Below are 20594 nucleotides of genomic sequence, written 5' to 3' on the forward strand. Positions count from 1 at the left end.
GACGCCCATAAGGCTAGTGGAAGCAAAACCCTATCAGTCTGCCAAAGGGTTTTTAATTGCCCCCGTTGCGCAAAAACAATAGATATGGGGAAACGCAAGTCACCTCACAACTGCGGGGAAGTCTATTGCGTCATTTGTAATAAATTCAACCCACACCCCCACTATTGTTTCATGCAGGTTACCGACTCTAAAGCCCACCCTGCGGCTAAAAAAGCTAAGACCCATCCTTCGGTTACTATCTTTTATGATCTCGAATGTGTTCAAAATACCACAGACCCTTCAAACCCTTATGCTCTTCTACACACTCCTATTAAGCATTTAAATTTTAGAAATAGGTTAGTTTTCCCTTCAAATAGTTGGGAAATTTGTATCAGCTGTGAAATTTCCTCTTAGAATTAAACTGAACCACATCAGTTCATTGACAAACACCTGAATTCCGAATGTTAATTCCTATCTTTTCAATAGCATCTAGGAAGAAAGGATTATCATATAGGTTTTTGACCAAATAACGCTCTGAAAAAAGCCGACAGGTGTCAAAGGTCACCGGAAGCAATCTAGATCTTCTGGTTGTGCGGGGAGGGTTTCTATAGAGGAGCGAGCAGCCTGCGTCCGCGAGTCGCGTGATCCAGGAGGCTATGGTTGGGCAAAAAAAAATGGGACGCGCCAAGGTTTAGCGGATTGTATTTAATAACGCAAATTGAAATTACACAACAGTGACAACACTTACCGTGTGGAAATGATCCGATAACTCATGTCGTTGTTCGTCAGATAATAATAAGCTTTGTCCTACGTTCGTCATGATTAATTTTCACTAAAACCTTGCAAGTAAAGGCCACTCCACTGTAGCCGATTTGGGAATGAGCGGATGATTAATATACACGCATAGCATTTAACACCTACGTTATTCCCTTGTAGACTGTAGAGTGGGCGTTTCCACTTCTTCGGAAATAAAAGATTACGATCACCAAATTGGGTGCGCGGTGTGGTGTAGCCTTGAAGGAGAGAGTAATGGAGAGGAAACCCCCATACCTATAGCGTTGCCTCTGTACCAGCCATGGAAATAAGACAGGTTTACAGGTCAAAAACTACTTTATTAATTACTCAGGCTAGTTTTTTTATTCAAAAACAGAGGGTCACGAGTCCTAGGGACTTGTTTATTAATTCTAAACTTTGATAAATATTGAAAGGGGACCAGTTTATTAATTCAACGTTTTCGTCCAATTTCGACTCCTATCTCATTGCAAGGAGTCTTAATCTTATTTCCTAACTATCTCTACTCCTAGTACTGTCAGTCCTAGTGTCAGGCATTAGCAGGGCCGGAAATAAGAAAAATTTCTTATAGGACATGCGTCCTGTTTGACTTGCCTCCGTTCCTCCGTTGAAATCTACGCGCCACGAAGTAGCAGAAGGCAATTAAATGAAACCCGCCACCATGGCGCCACAGACGGCGCCAGTTAACCTTAGAGGTCAGGTGTGTTTACCACGAAGTGGATGATGCCACCCCCACTATTTCAACCCACCCCATCCTCCCGTTTTTGTGGGAAATTATATCGCGGGTCGGGGCAGAATTCGGCACAATATTTCGACTCCTTCCCCCTTTCTCCATGGTTTGAAGTTCTTATCGTATTTCTTATCCCACCACAAAGATTTCTGACTTGGGGGCGGGTTATAAATGCGATACTGTGCGCGAGTTTCTGCTTTACTGAACAGTCGAGTGACTCGAGCTCGACTGCTCGAGTCGTAATCCGTATGCAAAAGTCCAAGAAGTTAATCAACAGGTTTTTCGTTGACTTTTCTATTTTGGAGCCGTATTTGGAACCAGATTTATTTCTCTCCACCCAGATCGGAGGAGGGTATTCGAAGATCTATTGAAGTGAATTAGAGAAAGTATTGGACGAATTTGAAAATGCGATAATCCCAGTTTTAAGTAATGAGCGTATTAACCTGAAATAAGAGAATCTAACCAAAAGCAATGTCACGTCATTTTTTTTGCAGCTCGAAATTAGATCCTGTCTGTCAGGTAGTCACTCTTTAGACATCGCCTGCATACCCTTCTGGCCCAAATTGAAGACGAAATTAATGATACCAGAGATAGATAGAATTCTTCTTCCAATGATGAGGACAGTTTTGACGAGTTTCAGATTTAATTGTTTTAAACTCTAAAATGGAAGAAGAAGGAAAATGAGGTAGCAATCTGAAGAGATTTTCTTTTGGTTTTTTGTCTTTGCTAGGTCAAGAGAGATAGGAGGGAAAGAGAGTCGCAAGGATCGAATGATAACCTAGATAGCTAGTCCAACATCCAAACAGGTTAGACTAATTCATTCATTATCCTCCCAAGTTTATTTAAAGGGTTTGTCTGGAATGTTTTTTTGCGAAAATTAAAAAAATGTTTAGCAATTAAAGTTAGAGCCCTCTAGATTTAAAGGTTAATAAATGTTTCTTATATTTAATACTACAATAGAAGATTGAAAATCCTAGGCATACATGTGTAACTAATTTGTTTTGCCGCCGTATAAAATTCTTTCAAAGCATGGCCCAATCGATCGATCAGATGCTGTTAACAGGCGGGACGTTCTAAAGAAGACGAAAAATTAACCTGGGCGTGGTGGGGGTTTGTTTTTTACTGAGAGGTGTGTCGCAATCAGTTTCTCTTTAAAGTGGGTTGTTTAGAATAGAAATATTTATTTCCAATCTCAAACTTTTATTTAGAGTATTTCTGGTATGGGGGCTTCGAAAGCGAGAGCGCGTGATCGAGTGGGCTATGGTCAAACCCGCTGAGCGGCTAATCTAATTCAAGCTGCGAAATAAGGCGGCAAATGCCTGGACAAATGTTTAGTGTACTGGCCCTGTGACCACTTAATTAATTGAAAACGCTCCGAGGTTTAACCATGTCAAGTGGCCAGTTTTTAATTAAAAGTGCTTTGGCTCTACTGGTCATACGGCCAGCTTAAAAATAAAACCCTGTTTCTCAGCCTGTAATCTACACTTAGTTTTCGCACTAGAAGGATTCGTACTATTTACACAAGGAGGCTTGACTTTCGACTCCATCCTTGTGTAATTGTTACGAATCCTCCTAGTCTGAAAACTGTGTCTATTTAAGCAATGTTTAATTAACTCGATTGAATGATCAAAAGGCTAATAATTATTTGTCAAATTTACATGCCGCGTTCAATGGTAGTGTTGACTGTACAAACACAATTTGCCTTTAAATTCTCTCAAAGCCAGCGATTGACACGCTGCTAATGTCCATTAAAGCAATTTTTAAAGGGGGCACCAATTTATCTAAAATGTAGCGTCACGTTTCCTTTCAATTTGCCCCCCCCTCCATTGTTCCTCTAAACTGTAACTTGACGAGGGAAAAGTTACGCGGGCCAATACTAGATGGTGCCATTTCTCGGTCACCCGATTTTTTGGGGTCAACTTGACGCGTTCCCTAACTTCCCCTTACTTATTACAGGGTTGCCACAGTGCTTGGAAAACCTGGAAAAAGTAAGGGAATTTAAAAATGGGCCGAAAAGGTCAGGGAAAAGTCAGGGAATTTTAAAAATTTCAGCAAAGTCAGGGAATTAGATTTTAGTGGGTAAAATTTATGGGGATAAGTCTTTATTGAGAGAGTAATGCAAGTTTCTCCTCATCCTCTCTTAACACAGAAAACTCTACAGCAATCCTTAAAAATGTCTAGAATTGTTCTTGTAAAGTAAATGCCCCTTTAAAAAAGTCTCTCAGACTGTTATTTATAGTTAAATGTTTCTTGTTTATTTTGGTGCAACAAATACATGGGAAAACTTAATGTAGAGAGCTTATTCGTTTATAAGCACTTAAAACGTGCTGCAAACATTTACACTTTTGGCCTGAAAGGTCAGGGAAAATCTCAGAAAAAGGTCAGGGAAAACCAGGAAATATCAGGGAATTTGGTTCTGAACATTCCGTGGCAACCCTGTATTATGTTACGGCCGTGTACGTGTAGTTAACTTCTTTGGCTATTCTTGGCTCTTACATAGGCGTTCCCATCTGGAGATAGCCGATATCAAGTGCGTCGTCTGCGACGACGAGAACGTCGTCGGCCATGCCTTTGGAGTAATAAGTTGCGAGGGGTGCAAGGCGTTTTTTTCTCGCAGCAGAAATCGGCATCAAAAATTGCTCGAAATCGGGAAACTTCCCGATCAATAAGGAAACTAGAAAAAACTGCAAATACTGCAGGTATGCGAAGTGCTTGGAAAAGGGGATGCGAGAAATGTCTAAACGCAGCCCGAGTCCGAGAGCCAAAAAGGAGAAAACTGGCTCAATGCCGAATGTCCTGCCACGCCTAGAGTTGCACTCTGCTTCGGAACCTGTCGCTCTGCAACTTGTTGCTGGGACGCGTTTCGAGAAAGCGTTAACGTCATCCCCAGCACCAGCTTCTAAAAGTGTGCCATTTGATGTCTTGTCAATGACATGAATCCCTGGTAGATCGTCGAATGCCAGTGAACTTCATGAAAGGAGTGCGACCTCCATGGAATTGGACCTGATTGGAGACGCGACTAGTGGTTCCAACAAAAAGAAGTCATCGGGGGTAGAGATTAGCGCCAGTGAAACTCTCAAAGTAATGACGGAACCCGCTCACCTGATCGAGGCCAGAATGATGACGGAACCCGCTCACCTGAATTTGAAAACCTGGACATTTCGAGCATGGAAGCCAACAATAACTTGGACGGATTTCAAATCTTGCCAGTCGGATTCCCCCAACTAGCTTGCCATTGAGAAACACCGTCATCACTTTGGGTCCACTTGACGCAATCCCCGCAGAAATGGAAGCGTTGGTCGAATTGATACGTTTTCTGGGTGGAACTCATCAGGCATCGTTGTCCTGGAAAAGTCAACCAAGGACCACGCATTTTATCACGAAAGTACCCGAAGACAGGAAGCTGAAAGCCGCGTTGTCCCGGAAGATCAAGGTTGTCAAAGTAGAGTGGTTGTACGCCATTGCTAAGAGCGGGAAATTCATCGAGGAGACGGCGTACGCTTTCAAGGACAAGGATTTGATCCCATGGGGAGACCATCAGTTTGTTTTATATTATGCCATTAAATTGAAAATCATTGTTTCTTAAGCAAATTACTGTGGCGGTAAGTATACTATCTATACTTAAAGGGGTAACGTAGATTAATTCATCTTTCTTAGCTATTAATAAATTTTTGACTACAGTTAAGGTTTCTTTAACTGGGGTGTTTGGGTAGAGGCTTACTACATCAAAGCTCACCATAAGGCTATTGTCCTCGAAAGTAATGTTATTTAACCTATCAACAAAATCATATGAAGTTTTAAACCCATTTTTTTAGTCTACGAGAGTATCAAAAATCTTTGCAAGGTGAATAGATAGGTTGCGAGTTGCTGCTCCTGACATGTCGACAATAGGTCCAAATGACCCAAAATTTCCTAAGATCTGGTGGCGCTACGTAGATGACATTTTTTCCAAATGGATAGGCAATATATCGGAATTAACTGATTTCCTTGACCGTATTAACTCTAAACATCAAAAAATTAAATTCACACTAGAAATAGAAAAAGAAAATAAACTTCCTTTTCTAGATATCCTAATCGATATATCAAAAAATCCCAAAAAACCAAATCATTTCTTATATCAAAAACCAACGCATTCTAAAAAGTTTCTTAATTACAATTCGTATAATGCATACCATATTAAAAATGGATTAGCTAAAAGCCTCAACTATAGGATCAATAAAATCTCAAATCAACCTTCTGTTGATCTGAAAAAATTAGACGACAACTAAAAGATAGTGAATACCCCGATAAAGTTATTAACAAATTTCTAAAAGTCAGTGATCCTGATAATTTAAAAACAATAAAGGAATATAACCTTCAACCAGAAAAATGGTTTTTTCTACCTTACTATAGAGGTTTTAACGAAACATTACAAAGGAAACTTAGACCTTTTAATATTAGAATAATTAATAAAAAAGCTAAGGATTTAAAAAGTAACTTAGTCAAATGGGAAGATAATAATAAAGATAATAAAAAAACAGAACCCCTAAATACATCTGGTGTGATATTTAAAATCCCATGTGAAACATGTGGAAAAATGTATATTGGTGAAACATAACGTAAACTAATAGATAGAATTAAAGAACACAAAAGAGATGTTAAAAATAAAAAGAAACTAACGCCGTGTACATGCACTTAAAATTTAATGTAATACACCAAATTAATTGGGATAATACAACAATCTTAGCGAAAGAAAAAGACTACTATAAACGTAAGATTACCGAAAGTATCTAAATTAAAAAATTTAAAAATATTTTAACTTAGAGGCAGGCTACGTACTTAAAAATAATTGGAATGTCAACAAACTTATAAAAAAAAATAGATAAATAATATAATTATACATAATTAATAACAAAAAAAACACGCGGCACCCTTATAGTATTCCCTCTAGCGACCAAATGTTATACTTCCCCAAAATTTCTAAAAAATAACCTAGAGTAGAGTAGTATTGCGTTGATGGCTACCATGCAAGCATCTCAACAGGCTCATAGGCACATCCTTACGCCACTTTTTATTTTTTCGGGGTCTAGGGATGACAACCCCAAGGTATTTCTGAAATCTCTTGAGCGTTTCCGGGCATCTGAACAATTGATGCCTGATGATTTACTGCGTGTGTTGCCATTGATTCTTAAGGATCATGCTAAGGTTTGGTGGGGTTCATTAGCCATGAAGTTTGAAAGCTATCCCGAATTTCGCCAGGCATTTTTGAGTAAATTTTTTACTACGGATTTTGAAAGAGGGCTAATTAGGCAATTACGTTCGCGGGCTCAAAAACCAGGGGATGATCCAGATGATTTCACCTTAGCCTTTAACCAATTGAATGCCCAGTTAACAACACCATTGCCCGATAAGGAAATTATGGAATTAGTATTTGAAGGGTTACCCCTTGACTGGGCGGCACAAATAAGTTTTCGTTCATGTCGAACCTTGGATGATCTAAGGGATGAGTTATCTTGTGCTCGTAAGATTTTCGACAGGCGCTCGCAACAACAACCTTCAGCACCAGAGACTTCTGGTAGTTCAGGCCCTTTACTCAGGTCACCTGGTAGGTCTACTTCCACCTCTCATTCTTCAAAGTCGGTTACTTGGAGAGACCCGTCTGCGTCACCCAACTCTAGTCGTGGTTGGCGGTCTTTTAGGGCCAACCAAACTCGTTACAATCGTCCTATCACTTGTTATGAATGTGAAGAAGATGGCCACATAGCCCGAGTTTGTCCTAATAGACGTCTTCGATCTAGCCAGACCTCAAAAAATTAATTTATGGGTCCAGGCGTTTTCGACCTGGTCCCAACGTTTCACACCATTCCCGTTTGCCTGTCTTAACTCTTAATTTGTTGCACGCCTTACCCCGTAGGGAGGCTAGTTTTACTATAACTTTACCCAATAATATGCATGTTCAATGTTTAGTTGATTCGGGGTCAGATTTATCATATTTGCCCGAACCATTTTGGTCCCTTTTATTTCCGGATTGGTCTCCATGTGATACACCGTCCTCTGTTCAGCTGGCGGATGGTTCTTCCGTCTCAATTATAGATGCAAGACGCATAGTAATTAGGATTAAAGGGAAAATGTTTACTAATGTGTTTCATCTTATTTTAGAATTGGCTGATCACGCTATATTAGGTCGTGATTTTTTAGTCACTCATAAAGCTCACTTAGATTTCGGTAAAGGTTCTATCATCCTTGGTACCCGGCCTCCTCTGGAGATTTTCTGGTTAAACCCCGTTATGGATCCTGAAGCACAACTGCCAAATGATGTGGCTGAAATGATTGACGCTGTCTTGGGCCAACCCCATTATATAACTACCTTAGATTTACGATTCGGGTTTTGGCAAGTACCGATGGAAGCTAGTTCAATTCCCAAAACATGTTTTACTTAACATTATGGAAATTATGAGTTTTTGCGTATGCCTTTTGGACATGTGAATAGTCCGGCCACTTTTCAACGTATGATGCAATTGGTTTTAAGAGACCGATGTCTTTATGGCACTGTTGTATATTTTGACGATATTTTCGCTGGCCATGAGCACTGGCTTGGCCATCTCCGCGCTCTGGACTATATTTTCCAATGTTTAGCCGACGCGGGTCTGGCACTTCGTTTGGACAAATGCGCATTTGCTAATCCTGAGACCAAGGTTTTGGGACATATTCTTGGGCCCTATGGGGTTAAGGTTGACCCTTCCAAACTGTCCGCGGTTGAGCACTACCCTAGGCCCACAAATCTTAAACAATTAGAGCGTTTTCTCGGGTTTATTGGTTGGCATCAGCGGTTTATCCCTAATTTCGCTACCTTGGCCTATCCCCTTTATCAGCTCAAACGCAAGCATGTTCGATGGCAATGGTCGTCTGTTCATCAAGCTGCTTTTGACTCTTTGAAGAGTGCTCTTTTCAACTCTCTTCCATTGGCCACATCAAGAGAGGATTTGCCGTATACGCTAACGACTGATGCGTCTGACACTGGTATTGGTGCTATGTTGGCCCAAGTTGTTGGCGGTGCTGAGGTTCCGGTTGCTTATTTTAGTCGTTCTCTCAAACCAGCTCAGCGGAATTATACCACCAGTGAAAGGAAATGTTTGGCAATTGTAGAGGCTGTGAAACATTTCCGTCATCTTCTAGAGGGGCGTCGTTTTACGGTTTTTACTGGCCATAATGCCTTGCAGTATTTACAACGCATAAAAAATCCTCAGGGTCGTCTTGCTCGATGGGCCTTGATTCTGCAAGAGTTTGATATGGACATTCAATATAAGAAAGGGACCACCAATGTCGTTGCTGATGCCTTATCACGGTTTCCTGTTGACCCCCTTTACGTGACCTCTGAGCCTGTGGTACCATCTCACTCTCCTGTTTTACCTGACGTCCTCTCTGCCTCCGAATCTCCGGCGGCCGATCACCGTTTATGTGTTGTAGGTCCACGAATACCTCTGGGGGTGGGAGATGGCGTTTTCGACACCTTGTCCACACAGGAAGTTATCGATGCTCAAACCCTTGATGATACCTATGGTCCTATTGTCACTCAGTTGCGTGACCCTCTGGCTGTTTTCGATCGTGAGTTACGCCATTTTGTGTTGTATCAGAACGTTTTTTTTTCGCAAGGCTGGGGGTGCGCACAAGTTGATCGTCGTTCCTGAGACTTTGATTAGTAAAGTTCTGGGTCTAGGCCATGACTGCCCTTTGTCCGGCCATTTGGGTGCTAAAAAAACTTATGACCGCCTCGTTCGGTCTTTTTGGTGGCTACACATGCTGGCACGTGTCAAGGCTTATGTTAAGGGATGCTTGGTCTGTCAGCAGCGTAAAGCTCGTAATGTCAGGGTCCCGGGTCTCATGCAGTCAACCGTCGTTAATGGTCCTTGGGTTATGGTGGGCGTTGACCTCATGAGCCCCATGATTGTAAGTATTAATCGCAAAAAGTATTTACCTGTGTTTACCGATTACTTTACCAAATGGATCGACGTTATGCCATTGCGCGAGTCCACTGCGGTGACTGTGTCTCGGTGTTTACGTGAACGTGTTATCCGTCAATGGGGTCCCCTGTCCGCCTTTTAAGCGATAACGGTCCTCAATTTGTTTCTGCAGTTTGGAAGGAAACCTGCTCCTCCTTATGTCTTCGTTGCACTTACACATCCCCTTATCACCCTCAGACAAATCAAACTGAACGTGTTAACCGGGTTCTTGGGGACATGATGAGTTCGTATGTCGGTAATCGCCACCGGCTATGGGATGTCCATTTGGACTTGTTTCAGCTTGCCTTTAATAGTGCTGTGCATGCGACTACGGGAGTATCTCCGTATTTCCTTAACCATGGTCGCGAACCAAGTTTGCCCTGGCTTGAGCCCATTTTCGATCCAACGGGCGTTGCTGCTGACCCTGACACACAGCGTCAGCATATAGCTGACCAATCATATTTTAGTTGGTGAGAGGGACATATTATCCAATGTATATACCTCTCTTCCTCTGAGAAGGGGTTCCTAAATTTTTTCTCAAATGAAAAATTGTAACTACACAGCTTGTTAATTGTGTCCCCAAATGCTCCATTGACGCCCATAGTTACTTTTAACATGACAAATTTTCACTTGCCTCATCACACACAGCCCTAAGGTTTGGAAACCATAGGTATAGAAGGCTTCGATTGCTTGATACAGACAAGCTACTAGTAATTTTTGTTGGAAGGGGAATGGCGACGTGAAATATGGGCCAACAATATCAAACCCCGACGTCATATAACTCCAAAAGAAATTGTAGAACATACTATGCTGGTGCAGGTGTTCCCCTACTTGTTTTAAAAATATCGGTAAGTACTGGATAATCTTCTTCATCCACTGCGTAACCAACAAATTCGTGGGTTATAGAATTCCACAAGGCTTTATCGATGACTTTTACTTCACCCAACACCAAAATTTCTTCCCCTTTTGGGACTTCTAGTCCTAATCGTACTCTTTCTTCCTTCCAATTGAAGTATTTACTTTGTTGTTCAGGCAGGTACTCTTCAACTACACCAGGCGGATGGTAAAATTTCTTACTTTTCTCCCTAAGAGTAGATTCACTAGGGAGGTTTAGAATTTTAAACCCCCTCAATGCTTTATATGCAGCCTTGCTTCGACTTGCCACTGCTAAAGTAATTCTCAGCGTGATGGAAGTCCATTGCCCCTTTTTTTACCGCTTAATGATTGCGATTGATCCGAAATAAATTCCATTTGATCTTGCATGTGCTTTATTTTATTATTTACTTTATTATTAATATTTTAGAATCTCGCTCCCATGATGCTTTGAGTAAACTTTTAGTGAAACCATCAGTGGTATTTAAAGTCTCTTCAAGTGCTTCGCTGTAGTTCTCACTTATCTCCATAACTATTTCAGATAATTGTTGTGAATGGGGACCTATTAAGTGCAGTTTTCTCTTTTCCAGCCCTTTTTCTAGTTTTGCAATTTTACGCCTCAATATATATCGTTCTTTTACAACTCTAGATGAAGGATTCTTTTTACTGTTGGGCGTTAAGAACTTCAAGGGAAAATTACTCTCAACACGTTGTCGCTTAATTTTTTTGGTAGGAGTTTCACAGGCTTTTCTCTTCTTCGCTCTTGAGATTTCGTTCGTTAAAACTGCGCAAAAATTACACTGTTTGGCTTTATTTTTGGGTGTCATCTCATCTTCTTGTTCACTATTTTGACTGTAATAAACCTCGCATCGTATTGATTGGTAACGAGGAAACGGGTAGTTATACGTTTTTAAACTTTTGGACATAGTACAATTTGCATTTTTTACTTTGGTTTCATTAACTCCCTGACACAAAACATGACCTAAATATCCACCAATTAAAAGTAAAGCATTTCGTATATTTATTTGTTCAACTATTTTGTTTTCATATTTGAGTTGAATTGTTTTCACTGGCTTTTTTAAAACAACATACAAATGAGATACACCATCTTCACTTACAAGTAGCTCAACTGGATCTTGACGATAGTTTAAACCAATCAAACCAATGTTTTTTGTCCTTTTAATTGACAACAGGCATGTATTCTTATGACCCAATTTAATCTGCAAAAACGTTTTTGTAGGTGGATCCAGACATAACTAATTATTTATAATAATTTTATCCTTACCTCAAATTGTAGTTCAGCGACAAAATCTAAATCTACAATTGATTTCACTTCATTAAGAAATGGTGTGAGGTGTTCACCAGTTTGAGTGGACAAATTAAGAATTTCTTTTCCCGTGGTACTTGTTGACTTATCTAACTAATTTAAACTGGATTTGCTAGTCAAATTTAATTTATCTAACGAAAAGAAGCACTGTGTGGAGACAGTTTTTGTCAACTCTTAATTACCAACTTGGTTTTTTTAACATGAGTATCGCAAACCTTCGCTTCTGTTAATATATTACACATCACCGACCTGTTGTAAACTTTTGGCCTATTCATTAAATTGAAATTGCACTGCGTAATTGCGTCATTAACTAGACTGAAATCCAATAATTTACATTCATTTCGTCCTAATGCCAAATATCCACCACTACTGCTGGTCGCCATCTTTAAAACTACATCATAAAAATACCTCGTTAATTTCAGTGGTGGCCGGTAGGTAGCGTAAATAGAAACGAGGGAATTACTTGGGGGAAGAACAGAAGGGGGCTCCTTATATACAGAAATAAAGTTTAAGTAAAGCACTCGCCTCCACAATGGGCTCTATGGCGGTTCCGAAACTTCTGCTCATTTTCTTCTGGTAACATTTTGCTTTTTTACACAATATCACTCAAAATGCACCAGAATTACTGTTTTTCTTAAATATACGGTACATTTTTTACGAGTGGAATAGCTTTATTGGAGATCGCATAGAATTCTCAAACCATTTCGTCTGTTTGAAATGTTATGAAATAGAATGAATGTTTCTCCATATTTTTATTTAGTCATTCAGATACAATTAAAGTTCTCATTGATCATAAAATAACTTGGCATGAACATGAGGATTTAATGAACTTGGTTGAGCAGTTCGCTAATGTCGAAGTCGTAGAAAAAGAGAAAGCAAATGCTGTTGAAATAATTAAAAATAATTTTCTCGAATTAGAAGTAAACGAGGAAAATGTTTTCAAAGTCGTGAATAGAAAAACTAATTTTAAAATGTTGTAGATATGCTTATTTTCAACTCGAAAAAGCCGTGAGGCGTTTTATTAATGCTATAAGAAAACCAAATACCAGAGGGAACGGACCGCCAATCGGAGCTTATTTTACTCGCACCCGTGTATAATTATTTAATGTAATACTCTATAAAACAGTTAACCCTGATATGAATTCGCGTATTTAATATCTAGGAGCAATGACTACCAATTTTTCATAAGTCATAATCAGTAATGGACAACGAAAGCTAGATTTTATTGATATTTGGCGCGAATAATGGATTTATCGTTTTTCTTAATATTTCAGCAGTATGCCTCAGAGGTAAAACGCAGGAAAATTAAGCAAACAGTAAATTGCTTGAGGTGGACAAACGAATGAAAATTCCTTGCAACTTTTGACCTTATAAATATCGATGCGTCATTATATTTCTTTCAGCAAATAAACTGCAGATCACCTATTGAGCTTGCGTTAGTTTTCTGGGATAGTGTTTTACCTCTTCGAATGAAGATGACGTCACGGAAAGGTCTTGCAAGGTGTGTCACCGCGTAAGCAGTTGTTAAAATAAAATCAATTAGATTTATTTAATTATTTAAGAAAAACAGGTTTTTTCTGTTTTTACAACTTGTTACTATTGTATGGTGATGATTAGACATAACCGAAATGTTTCGGTTTCGAGCGTCAAAACCTAATAGATTTTCACAACTTTTAAAGCCTTTTCAGTTCTAAGTCTATACCTAAAGTGACCATTTATTTTTTACCCCAAACCGGGACGGCTTGGAAACACTAGAAACAAACTAAAATTCGGATTGAAGTAAACTCAACTAAGAGTTATTTTTATGGGTTGATATTGTCTTTCTTATATTTTTCAGAAGCACAGATTTGTTTATGGAGGTCTGGTGATGATTTTAAGCAGGGGCGCCGATCATTGTTTTTCTCAGGGGGGCTGGGGCCCAAGGCAACACCAGGGAGCTCAGCCAAAAATTTCAATTCCTAATAGAAAATATGAATTATGATATTATTGAAGAGAAGGTGTGTTTTTATAGGAACTATAGTACTAAAAATCCTCATAGGTAAACCTATTTTAGCTTAAACTATGTAGAAAAATCTCAAAAAAACTAATCGGATTTTACTTTGAAAAGAAAAACCTAATGAAAATATTATGTACAAAAATTTGAGAGCGAGCGAAGCGAGCTCCGCAATTTCGATGTCTAAAAATTTAATCTCGATGAAAGAGCTAAATTTTGATAAACTTGGCGCTTAACTAACTCTTTTGAAGGTTGTCGTTAAATACGCATTTGCATTTAGGCATTTTGACTCACTCGTCACTAGAAAAACTACACAAGTCACCTTGACAATGTTCACAGATTTGAAGAAATATTTAGCAGACTACATAATTTGGATGGTAGTAAGTAGAGTTTATAAGATGGCGCTAGTAGTTACTTGGATGTGTGCACAAGAAACCACGCGATAATCAAAAATGGGACAATTTCGAGAAAACGGGACTTTTTAGTGTCCCGAGGCATTCTTCGGTGACACCGGGACAATGTTTAACAAAACGGGACTGTCCCGGCGAAAATGGGACGTATGGTCACTTTATCTATACCTTAATTTAGACCAAATCAACCTAAAAGACGAAAGAACTCTTTTGAGTGATGCAGAACTTGACAGCAGAAATTAAAACTCCAAATACCCTAATAGGCTATCTCCTTTTTTCTTCAATATCTTCCACCACTTGGCAGTTTAAATGATTTGGATCACATTGTCGTTCATTGGTGACTTTGGAATAACGTCCTCAATTTGAAACGCCAAAACAGCAGGAAGATATTCTGTTTGTTTCTATCCATTCTTCAGCTTAATGTTTTACTTTTGCGCTCTTTAGAGCTCAAAAGTATTGTTCCGACCTCTGTTGACTGGACGGCTGGTCGGCTGGCTGGATTAGGTGTAACCGCATAATAAGATTCTTCATAAATAAACTTTTTGAATTTCAAATTTCCCGCGAATTTTCGACTCGAAATTCATCCGTAGTTCACGTTTCACCTCATAGGCGGCGTAACGTATTTAATTTCAATTGAAATTATTTTTCTGTCGGTGCCGGGCCTCGAACCTGCGATGTCCCAATCCATACGAGACGTCAGTGAAGACGCCCGCCCGCGCGCGTTACCACGAAGCTACGCTTGCTTGTAATATAGAGCGAGATAAATTATAGTGAAGAGAAGAGAGAGGTACAACGATATGGACCCCCCCCCACCTCCCCGACGCCCGAGACGAGAGAGAGAGAGCTGCCACGGCTTTAGATATGGACCCCCCCCCACCTCCCCGACGCACTCTACTGGATGCTGTCGAATATATATTGTATCGCGCTAGAGGAGAGACAGACAGACAGACTTCGCACGCGCGCCAGACTGCCTTTAGCGCTGTGTTCCTTGCAATTTTTTTTTTCAATTTATAATTAATATATATCATTTTAATCCTAGGCAAGATTAGATTTCTACTTTGGAACATAAACATTACAATTAATATTATCATATTAATCAAAAAAGAAATTAAAGTTCTCCCCGACGGAAGGCGCGATAAGCAGAGAGAGTTTTCTAATTTCACCAATGATATCGTTTTTTAAGACTCGTCTGCTTAAAAGTTAGGGAGGTTGATTTACTAATAAAATTAAATGTATTAACAAAATGAAACTCGAGTCAGCGTTTTAAAACTATAACTAGTTTTGGACGGAGGTACCATTGCTCACTATTTGTTTGGCAAGTTTGAAATTAAATGGTAGGTAGATTTTTGCACAATTAAATTGCAGATTCTTTGCAAAATTAACTAATCATTTTGGCAGTTTCCGCTCTCGCTGGGTTCATCTACTAATAACAGTTACGTAAGTGATAATTATGAAAATAAAATCAACAACTCAAAGATATAAAATGAAATTTATGATCAAATTGAAACTAATTTCAATCAACGACAAACGGAATCAACAAATCATTTTGGCAGTTTCCACTCTCGCTGTGTTCATCTACTAATAACAGTTACGTAAGTGATAATTATAAAAATAAAATCAACAATCTCATAAAATCAACAACTCAAAAGAAATTTATGATCAAAATGAATCTAATTTCAATCAACGACAAACGGAATCAACGTAATTATCTCTCCATCCACGGAAATATGAAATTTCTACATGAAACACGAAAGTGCTATCAACCTAACAATTTTTAGAAATGTAATTTTAATTAATGAAACATACTCATTTAAAGTTAACTAATTATAAGTCGCTAATTTGATTATTATATTTAAAAAAATTATATTATTTAAGTAATAAATTTAACGATGGTGTTGATAGTACCAATAGAGTATTCAAGGATTGATTATGTAATATCAACGTATCAAACAAAAAGTATTTAATTATAATTTGGAATTTCAATTTAAATTTATACAGTTTTTTAAATGCCCATTGAGATTCAGAGTCTGTCACTGAATGTTGAAGATCTCCAGTCTCTGTCAAGTGATTTAAATTTTCAGACCCTCTCTGTGGGAAAGGGGGAAATTAAATAAACGAGACTTACAAACTGACATCATCCTTAAATTAAATAAGGATTATAAATGAAAAGTTAAATCAAGGAATTGAAGGTTTAATTAATGTTACTATGAAAGTATCAAATTAAAAATTTACAACTAAAACTCATCAATAAAAATTTACAACTAAAACTCATCAATAAAAAGAACATTAAGATAATTATTAATAGGCATAAACAGTTTACAACTTAAGCTCATTAATAAAAAGAACATTAAGATAATTATTAATAGGCCTTTCCTATAATGGGGGTAGTAAAACTGTACCAGTCCAGAAAGAACATATAACTTTGTTTAAGAATGGACTAGCAATATTTTACTATTTTGTCTTCCTTAATCTTTGTATTCTGGCAGCTCTGTTGCCAAGAGTTTTTTGTTAGTTTGGCAACCTAGGCCATCGTCGCCAAAGCAATGTTTTTTCCTAACCTCAGACTCATACGCCGAAGTGTGTACCTTATTCTAATGTTAGGAAAGGATTTTAAAATATCCATGCGGTGGCATAACTAGTTAAATATCAGCAACAGTTGAAAAACCTTGGCCTTACTTTTAGGGTGGTCTGCTACAGTATAAGGTACAATTCGTTCAGTAATATAAATCGGTTACATAATAATAAAAATATAAATTTAAATAAGATTTGCAAACGCTTCAGAAACTCCCGTTACTCGGACCCCGAGTCCCCGTCTCTAAATCCACTAAAGACCGAGGCTTAAACCTCCTGAGCGTCCGTGTAGCTCGCGGCCATCTTTATTGTTTACATGGGCTCGTCACTACAGGGTAGGAAATAAGACAGGGTTAGAAGTCCCAAACCAGTTTATTAATTGCTCGGACCAGTTTATTTATTCCAAAAGTTGGGGTCAGTGGTATCAGGGAGCACTTTATTAATTATGGTTTTTGGAAAAAATAGACGGTGGGACCAGTTTATAAATTCGGGGTTCCTTATCAGAATTTTTTTAGCTCAACACATTTTCTACAAATTCTACTCCTATGTAGTTAGTACTCCTTGGCTACAACTTCCCTACAAAAGTTTTGTATTCTATTGACTATTGATCTTGTCTAGCGTCTATACTCTAGAATGAGTCTCTTGTAGTCGACAGTCTAGACCATAGCCAGTACTAGTTGTCAGTAGTCGTAATTCTCAGTAGTGTATGGTCACATTACAAGATTTTGATCGGGCTTACTGATAGCGAGAGAAGATATTGCCACCGAATTTATGTAAAATGCAATAAGGAATAAGGATAGTTCCGAAAAGGATTAAGAACTTCAAATATCATTGGACATGTTGATTGATATTTAGTGGCAACTAGTTGAAAAATTGTGATAAGAAATAAAAGTTAACTGTTATGGATTGTTATATGCTACTTTTTCCTACAGTAAAAAATTCAAATTAAATTAGAATTTTCAGCTTCTTTACTTTTGTGTCTTTACGTGCTTTTTATTCTCACCATTTTAGAAATTTAATTTATAGTGGGACCGGTAAAATAATAATTAATGCGAGGGTCACTGGTCCCAAGGACCACCACCACATCCGCGACACCAATTCGTCGCCGCCCACTCCGAAACAGACGAGCGCCTGAAAGGCTCAACCTATGAGACAGCAGCTAAACCAAGTTTTCACCATAATAACAATAACCTCATGAAGGACAGTATTCTGAGAGAGCGATTGCTCTCTTAGATAAGACTTCATACTGCTCTTAATGTATAAGGAGGGTTTTTTGTTTGGATGTAGTTTTTTTTGTATTCTATTAATTGTTTTGAAAAAAATCCACTGAACTAAAATTCGGACCCTTAATATGTGGTTAAAATTTCAAAGAGATCCCTGCATTAGTTTTTTTTATAGAAAATAATGTTGCTAAGGGTGGTTTTCATTTCCATAAAAAATTAAGACATTTTGGCAAAAAAAGGGAAATTTTCCCATAGGAATAACATGGGAAATGTTTGCTGTGATGGCCAAATTGACTCGAGCATTTTTTGAAGACTATTTATTCGATAGGTCTGAAAATGGTTTTAAATGAAAGGTTGAACATAAAACTGGTGCCTTTCGAAGTTTTATTGAAAACAATTAATATTAAGTATTACTTTTTGTACTTTTAAGCACATGCTTAAACTTACGACCTTTTATTCTGTTGGACTTACGTGTTTTAGTCCTGGCTAAAATCATAGAGAAACGTACTGTTGGACTTACGCTGTTTTACCTCTAATAGAAAGACTGAGCGAAGATTTTTGTTTAGACAACGCGTGTGGCTGTGTCGAGCTTAAGGCGAATTTTTTAACTTTTCACATAAAAGAAGGGGTTAATTCGTCCTCATTTTATTTTAATTTCGTAAGTTAAACATTATTATAATTTAATACAAAAGAATTTAAATTTAGGATTTAGCCGATAATTTTTAAATTTACTGATTTCACTAAGCCTTGGTCAAAATTTAAATACAGCTGATTAGCCTGATTGTATGTAGAGAGAGACTAGAGACCAATTGGCCGTGTTACGTGCGTTTTAAGATGTTTCACCTGGTGCCATCGGCCAACGATAGCCGCTAATTAGGTAATTTGTTTAAATTAAATCAATTATGCTATGATTTTATGCTTTGTTTATCTTGTCAACATGGGTAAGAGTAGCGCTAGTTAATTCAGGATACCGTTATCTAATTTGCTCAAATCAGGGTAGAAAACAATGTGCTCTTAAGTACACATGTGCTTTTAGCCGTTACCGCTATTTCCATATCTCCATTGAATTATTAAAAAATGGCATTTCTACCCAAATAATTGAAATATTTAATTAGGTAATGCTTTATGGAAGACCACGCTTACTACAGAACCACCAACGTAACATCTTTGTTTACATTGTAAATTATTAAACACAAGAAATAGCACTGCCGTTAACGGTGATTTTCCAATGAAATAATTAATGACTGCACACCTTATTTGACAGCTGGTACACATTAATAAACTGTAGAGGTAAATTTTACACCTTAACTTAATGATGAAACCTGTGGCTCCGCTAACTAAACGTTGGCGATAACTTTTCAAAGGAAATAATGACAAACAGAACTGTATAGATTCTTTCATTTAATAAGATTTTACATTCGCATTACTTAAATTCAAATTCTACATTAAAGGTAAAAACCATTGCTGTTAATTGAATCTCTAACATATGTTTTCTAAATTTCAACATACCAACGTAGCTCTGGCAATATGAGGTTGAGTTTTTTAAAGTCGTTTATAACGCGATGTTTAATTAAATGATATTAATTTTGGTTTATGTTAAATGTGTAAACAACTGTTCAGTGGTTACATTTCTCATTTCTAATTATTTAAATTCAAAGGGCTGTATTAACTTTTAAAGGTGAAAACAATTGCGGTTCCGATACACGAACATAGCTCTGCTTGTTTGAGGTTGCATTTTTTTAAAGACGTTTATAATACTATTTTGTTTAATCAAATGGTATTAATTTTGGTTTATGTTAAATATGTAACACACTTTAAGTCGCATAGAAGAAGTAATAAACATTTGACAGCTGACTTGGCCAGTCAGAGGTAAACAAATACCGGGCTGCCAGGCTGTCTCTTACAAAACAAAGTTGGCCATTCTCGCTTATGAGAAATGTTTCCTTGTCATATGCATCTATGTTTGGCCTGTTAGGAGTCCCAGGACTCCCGACTGAAGTGAAGATTTCTTTTTCCCGGAGCATAGCCTACTCGATCACGCGCAACACGTCGCAAGCTGCTTGCGCTATAGCGCGAGTCAGGGTGGGAAATAAAGGATTTTTTTTGAACTGGACATTAGGCCAGCGACCCTCCTGACTTGGAATAAATAAACTGGTCCGTGACCATTGACTAGAGCATGTCGTCTGCTAAAGAACGCAAGCTGCATCCGCTATAGCGCGAGTTGCCTTGCGTTGTCGAGAGCGTGATGGGGTGGGCTATGCCCGGAGTCCCAATCCACGAGATTTTAAATACCCACTAGCATAGCCCACTCGATCACGCTCTCTTTTTTTTTCTCTGTTTTATTATTGACGAGCTAGGGCTATAAATAGCCATACAGCTCCAAGTGGACAAGATTACAAGTTACATTGAAGAAAAACAATGTACATGAAATAGCTGAATAATCCGCAAATCTCTTTTCCCCTGCTAAATATTTTGAAGAGGGCACTTTTTAGGCGTATTAACAATCTTGGATCATCTTTGTGGACGTTTAGGGTAGACCTGATTATTGTGTTTAAGAAGGTTTTAAGCTTAATATCAAACAGACGTTAGTTAATGTTACAAAAAAGTTTGAAATTGACAATCTCGGATCGCCTTTGTAAAGTTTTAAGGATATCTGAATTTCATATTGGGCTTATGAAAATTTTGAGCTAAAGATCAAACGGACATAAAGCAGAATT

At 38.1% G+C, this 20594-nt stretch overlaps 2 long non-coding RNA genes across 4 annotated transcripts; both read left to right on the forward strand.

Moving 5' to 3' along the window:
* The first annotated feature begins 2026 nt into the window (after positions 1-2026).
* On the forward strand, positions 2027-4129 carry LOC149704598 (uncharacterized). The gene is made up of 3 exons (XR_016381618.1): positions 2027-2134; positions 2232-2307; positions 4002-4129. It is a non-coding gene; the product is annotated as an uncharacterized LOC149704598 (long non-coding RNA).
* Positions 4130-17877: 13748 nt separating this feature from the next.
* On the forward strand, positions 17878-19467 carry LOC149704599 (uncharacterized). 3 transcript variants are annotated; one of them, XR_016381626.1, is made up of 4 exons: positions 17878-18535; positions 18646-18754; positions 18993-19055; positions 19142-19467. It is a non-coding gene; the product is annotated as an uncharacterized LOC149704599 (long non-coding RNA). The 3 variants fall into 3 exon arrangements; XR_016381625.1 differs by having other exon boundaries at positions 17879-18535; positions 18993-19167; positions 19242-19467; XR_016381624.1 differs by having other exon boundaries at positions 17890-18535; positions 18993-19467.
* Positions 19468-20594: the final 1127 nt, after the last annotated feature.

Source organism: Phalangium opilio, unplaced genomic scaffold, assembly GCF_054372755.1.
Source record: "Phalangium opilio isolate 3A_F unplaced genomic scaffold, DU_Popi_V2 ptg000015l_1, whole genome shotgun sequence".
Lineage (NCBI taxonomy): Eukaryota > Metazoa > Arthropoda > Arachnida > Opiliones > Phalangiidae > Phalangium > Phalangium opilio.